This window comes from Nycticebus coucang, chromosome 18 (assembly GCF_027406575.1).
Source record: "Nycticebus coucang isolate mNycCou1 chromosome 18, mNycCou1.pri, whole genome shotgun sequence".
Taxonomy (NCBI): Eukaryota; Metazoa; Chordata; class Mammalia; order Primates; family Lorisidae; genus Nycticebus; species Nycticebus coucang.
This window is the reverse complement of record NC_069797.1, coordinates 25,093,646-25,099,929: the sequence shown is the minus strand read 5'-3', so window position 1 is coordinate 25,099,929 and position 6,284 is coordinate 25,093,646.

Below are 6,284 nucleotides of genomic sequence, written 5' to 3'. Positions count from 1 at the left end.
GGCTGAATTACCTACTCAGACCTTGCCCATCTAGCCTGAGAAGTGGGATGCAAACCTTTATCTGGGCTCTCAAAATTCCTTTTTCCTAGAAAACAATGTGGTGACTGCTGACTTAAACCCCACCCCCACCCCGCCCCCCCATGGCTAGTCTATGGTCAAGTCATACAACAAATGAAAGAGCCCATAGGCCTTTCTCTGGGCCTTTTTCTTGAATGAGTTTCAGTCCTGGGGAGAGGACTGGGAATGGGTGAGCCAGGCCGCTGCTTTCTGGGGTGATGGGGTCACAGAGTGGGCCTCAGGCAACACCCGGAGACGTGTCAGTTGCGGGTGGCAGGCATGGGAGGGGCGGCTGATTTGGGTGCACCGCTTGTGTGCAGACCGCAGGAACCACCGGCCAGCTCAGAAAAGACTAGGCCAGGATTGCGGCGCTCCCGGGCAGGCTGCTTGGCGACCGGTAGCATGTCCTTTAGCGCCACCACGCGGCGAGGAGTTTTAGATGTTTTCTTTTCCAGAAAGTAAACTCAATATTTGAGGTGTGAGTTTGGTGTTGGTTTCCGGACCAATCAGTAATCGTTGGGAGTATTTTTTTTTTTTCTTTTAAATAAATACTCAAGTAGCAAGAAAGGAAAAGAAAAACCCCAAATTCCCGTTCCTGCCACAGATTCAGATCAGTGGTTAAGAGAATAAGTTCTGAAGTCAGGCATCCCTGAGTTCGATGTCTCCAATAGTTCTGACCTCATGGGGTTTTAGGGATGTAGGGGGGTTGAATAAGATAACCTCTGTATAGAGTTTCATACTGAGCCTGTCTCATGGGGAGCCAAGTGTTCAGTAAATGCGAACCATTGTGAAGAGTCCTGTCCCCTATGCCAGCATAATTTCTGCACACCTGTGCTCATGGGATAGAGTCATTGTATAATTATTTTCTTTCTTTATTGGACAGCGCAAGCAGTTTTCCATGTTGCTATATTGTCTTTATAATTATTTTGAGGGTTACCTGCCTCTTTGAAAGGTTTTACCAAAAGGGTTTCACACACTGTTTATTTTTCAAAGTCGCAGCAGCTCAGGAATATGTGTGGGTGGGTGATAGAGGCAGGAAGACCTTTACTGCAGGAAACTGTTCAGTGGTTCATTCATTCTGCTAATATCAAGCACAGGCTCACCACCTTCCTACCCTTCCATGTTTAAATCTGCTTCTATAGTCTTTGCTTAAGGAAAGCAAAGGACATTTGGTTCCTTAATGGTTATTAGGCACATGGTGGTCTGGGGCTGAGTATAAGCCAGGAGTTAGTAGACCCAGTTTCTAGTCTGGATACTGCCAGGAAAGCCCCTCTCTTCTGTTAGGGCCACCTGTAAAATAAGAAGATTGGACTAGATGGCCCAGAACCTTTCCCATCCTTGCTATTCCCTGAATCTGGCTGCCTAGCTTCACATGTGTTGTCATGGGGTAGGTACAAAGACAATGCAGGATGTGGGCCCTGCACCTGGGAGGTTTGCCAGCTAAGTTTCTTGGTCCAAAGATTCTTTGTTGTCAGCATGGGGTATTCCCAATCTGGGAGGGAGAATCCTTCTCAGAGGCCAAAAGCATCAGGTTAATTCTGATCTGTGTCACCTAGGTGCTGAGCATTACCTCTTAGAATGCTGAGCGAATAGGTAGCCCTTCCTATACTTCTGATCAAGGTGGGAGCTCCCTCTCTGCCCACTGGGAGGTCTCTGGTGCTACCCTGTTTCCCCGAAAATAAGACAGTGTCTTATTTTAAGGTGTGCTTCCAAAGATGCGCTAGGTCTTATTTTCAGGGAATGTCTTATCTTTCCTGTAAGTAGGTCTTATTTTTGGAGGATGTCTTATTTTCGGGGAAATAGGGTATTATGCCCTGGCCTGAAAAGTTCTCAGTTTACAGGGCAGACCTTTGTGCTAATTTAATAGAGTTATATGGCCAGACTTGGGGTTTATGACAGTAATCCTAGCACTCTGGAAGGCTGAGGTGGGAGGCTCGCTTGAGGTCATGAGTTCTAGACCAGCCTGAGCAAGAGGGAGACCCCGTCTCTAAAAATAGCCGGGTGTTGTTAAACACCAGTGGGCACCTGTAGTCCCATTGCTTGAGCCCAAGAATTTGAGGTTGCAATGAGCTATGATGACACCACCATACTCTAGCCTAGGTGAAAGAGTGAGGTTCTGTCTCAAACAGCAACAACGACAAACACCCAAAACAAAACAAAAAACATCAGAACACACAAACAAAGTTATAAGGCCTGTCCCAAAGGATGTGGCAAGGAGGGCGTGAAGACATAGGGCAAAATCCTTCCTTGTGTAGGTGGATCTGATAGGCAGCCAACCTCAGCAGTGAATTCAGATCCCAGGCTCTGCAGTTAGATGTGGTTCACATCAGCCCCATCATCTACGTGGGGTGGGATCCAGGACAAGTTACTAAACTTCCCTGCACTTCAGTTACCTAATCTGTAAAGGTGGCTAATAAAGCCTAGATCTGTGAGATAACATATGCAAAACTCTCAACCTTCAATAGTATCTGGCATCTGCTATTTTTATGGGAATGTTACATTGATTGTGGTTGAGGCCTTTTCTCAACATGAGACAAGAAATGCAGAAACATCAACATTTCTACAACACAATGGTCTGTTGGTAACTTTGCTCACAGTACCTCATGGATCTCATTAGAAATCAGCATGTTTCACGAATGAAATCTGGTCTTTTCCCTATGTTTCGTGGAGGATATTTACAATTACCCCACAGTCACAAAAGCCTTGGTAGTTCCTGATTAAGGCCACTCTGTTCTATATCCCTAAGAGCCACCCAAACCAGATATCTTCTCAAGAGAAAATAACCTTATTTTTAGATAATAAAAGAATTTATTTTTAAATCCCATCATTTAAATTGGTAGTCTTTTAAACTTGAATCTTCTTTAAATAGAACCAAAGTGAATTTGTCTGTAATCAACATAATTAAAAGAAGCACAGGATCAAAGTTTTACATCTTCAGTGGTTTGGTTAGCAGGAATGAGTGGGAATTCCTCAAAGCAGGGCAGAATTTGGCACACTTCTTAGAAAGGACGGTGCCCTCTCCCAGTTCTTGATCTAGGTCCTTCTCTGTTCTGTGGACTCTGTTGACTGTCAACCACCCTGACCCTGAGAACCCATGTCTGGTCATCTCCCGCTATCACCTCTCCAGCTGTGGGGTGCTAGAGTTGGGAGTGAGAAAACTAGAGCCACCCCCTCTTGGGAGGCCAGGATGATATCTGGGCAACAGTCATGAACAAGAGTTCTTTAATCCTACTGTCAACAAGCATAGGTACCCACAAGCTACAAAACTAACAAGAAATAAATAGAAACGCTGATGTTGGATTCTGAGCTCCCTGCTGATTGTGAGTCAAGCTGGTATCACCCCCCTGAAGGTAAATTAGAGGCCTAGATCTGCTGGCTAACCTTTTGGTCCCTGTTGTGGGCAGGGGGAGGGGAAGCATGAGGAACGGAAATCTGCAGCTTAGATACTGGTGTTGTGAAAGGGCATCCCCTGGAGTCACTTGCCCTGTCGGACAGGGCTGGCAGTCCCATAGCCAAGCTTGGTGTAGTTAATTTATTCTCAGCGAGTATAAGACAGTATTGGGGCAAACCAATTCTGGCCTACAGAAAATAGCCAAGGCAGTAAACTCAAAGGAAGAAAGTCCTTCCACTCTGCTTAATGAACTTAATAAACCCGCTCTTTTTATTGCACTATGAGACCATTCTCCAGACTTCCAGCTGCCAAAGGTTGCTGAACTGCTGGGAAGTAGCCACAGCAGCCCCTTGCTCAGGATGGGCTGGGCTTCCACTCTGACAACAGACACCAGATCTCAAGTACTTTAGGTATCAGCATTCCTTGTTAATCACTGGCACTTGATGTGTTTTTCATAATAAGCTGTCGGTGTTTAAGGTCTGGCTTAAAGGCAACCATCTTTATTTTTGCAAATGAAGCTACATTCTTTTCCAGGCTACATGGAAGAGCTGGAGAACTTTGTCATAAACATGAAACATGAAACATGGTTGCTGAATCCAAACTGACTCTGAGAAGGCATGGCACTTTGTAAAACCTCCTGAAGTCCAGATACATCGATAAATCAATTGATAAATTCTCCTCAGTTAGTGGTGTAATGTTTTTCCCTCCTAGTTGTTTGTTTTGAAACTGGAGAACCACTTACATTGTTTGTTGGTCCTTGTTGGAAAATCTGGCACTCATGGTCAGCTGTGCTTTCAAACCTTTGGGCTTCCAGGCCTTGGGGGAAATGCCAGCATCAGACATTGTCTCAAATGCGACCAGAAAAAGTCCCGAGAGATAATCATTGGAAAAATGAATACCAGAAATATTTAAAAACACTGCATGTAATTTCTCAGGCAAGTCAACCGTCCATCCTTGCAGAGGGACCTCAAAGATATTAACCTTGAATGAAAGCCATTTGGAAAGTGTGAGTGCTGCAGAACAATTAGGCTTTGTTGTCATTTCCTTAATCCATCAAAGCAAATAAGAGGAAAGTATAAGCAATCAGGTTCCTGGCTTATTGGCTCCTAATATTCCTAAAGGCCAGAGAGACTGGAGAGGGAAGATTCCTCAGCATGACCCCAATCCCAGTTTTATGTGCCTTTGGTTCCCATTCAGTCTGAGCTCCATTTGGAAGTAGTTTTGTATTCATTCCCCTACAGCCCTGATTCCTTCATGGTCCAGTTCTTCTGTGGCTTTTGTCTGTATGAAACAGCCTCAGGCTACCCCAGGTAATGATTTGGTGGATAATAATAATGATGACCTTTCACAGCAGGATGTGTGACCCAAGGGTCATGAGGAGACTTCCCATGTATTTTCCCAGTGACTCCTCAGAGAAAACTTAAAGAGGCTGATGTTTTTTCTTTCTTTCTTTCTTTTTTGTTTTTTGTTCAGCAGGCCTGGGCTGCGTTGGAACCCACCAGCCCCAGTGCATGTGGCTGGTGCCCTAACTACTGAGCATGTGGCCAGCGCCCTAACTACTTAGCTATGGGTGCCTCACTTTTATTTTTTGAGACAGAGTCTCACTCTGTCACCCCGGATAGAGTGCCTTGGCATCATCCTAGTTCACAGCAACCTCAAACTCCTGGGTTCAAGCAATCCTCCTGCCTCAGTCTACCAAGTAGCTGGGACTACAGGCACCTGCCACAACATTTGGCTAATTTCTCTATTTTTAGTAGAGACTGGGTCTCACCCTTGCTCAAACTGGTCTCAAACTCCTGAGCTCGAGGGATCCACCTGTCTTGGTCTCCCAGAGTGCTAGGATTAAAGGCGTGAGCCACCGTGCCTGTCCTAAGAGGCTGGTGTTATCTCTAGCTCCATTTTATTTTTATTTATTTTTTAATTATTTTTATTAAATCATAACTTTGTACATTGATGTATTTATGGGGTTCAGGGTACTGTTTCGATATACAATGTGACATTATTACATTGAACTAAATCTAGCTCCATTTTATAAAGGGGACAGTGGCCTTGAGTTCAAACAGACCAAGGTTCGAATCCTGACTCACTCTGCCACTTACTGTGTGGCCTGGGGCAAGTTACTTAGCCTCTCTGTGCTTCTGTTCTTTTATCTCAGAGCCATGATGCCCACACCATCCTCATAATCCACATTGCCCTTTTCTGGTGTAGCACGTTGTCATCCCAGGCTGTGGGACAAAGGAGGTCAGTGAGAGTCTCATGGTCTTCAGTTAACTGGTACGTATCTGGGTAACTTCCTCCTGCCGTACACCGGGGATGCATCTCCAGGCAGGTGTTTCTGGGTATCAGATCAGGAGGTAACTGCCAGATTTAAGGCTGAAGTTCTTTCAAGGTCATTGTCAAATTCCGAATCACCATTTCCTAAAAGGCCTGAGCCAGCATCTTAACCAGAATGCTGCCTTGGCCACCACCCAGCACATGGGACGGCTAAATTAGAGGCGGAGATTCCAATTTCTGCTCCATCATGAAGTTGCTGTGAGGCTTTAGCACTGTGATCTTCATTTTCCTGGTCTATGAATCAGATGAAGGCATCCTTCTTGCTTGGCTGTGGTGAAAACAGGAGATATTATATATGGAACACCCAGTATAGTGCCTGATGTAGTAGTGCTCAAAAACCGGTGCCTCTATAAAAAAAAAAAAAAGAGTTCCAAATTATTTTCAGAAGCAGCATCTGTGAACTAAGAGAAGGTATTGAAAAGTAGCACAAGAGCTTTAAAGTACAAAGTTCAAAATAGCTCATTCTTCATTTATCGAGCACCTCTTGTTCCAGGAAAACAGG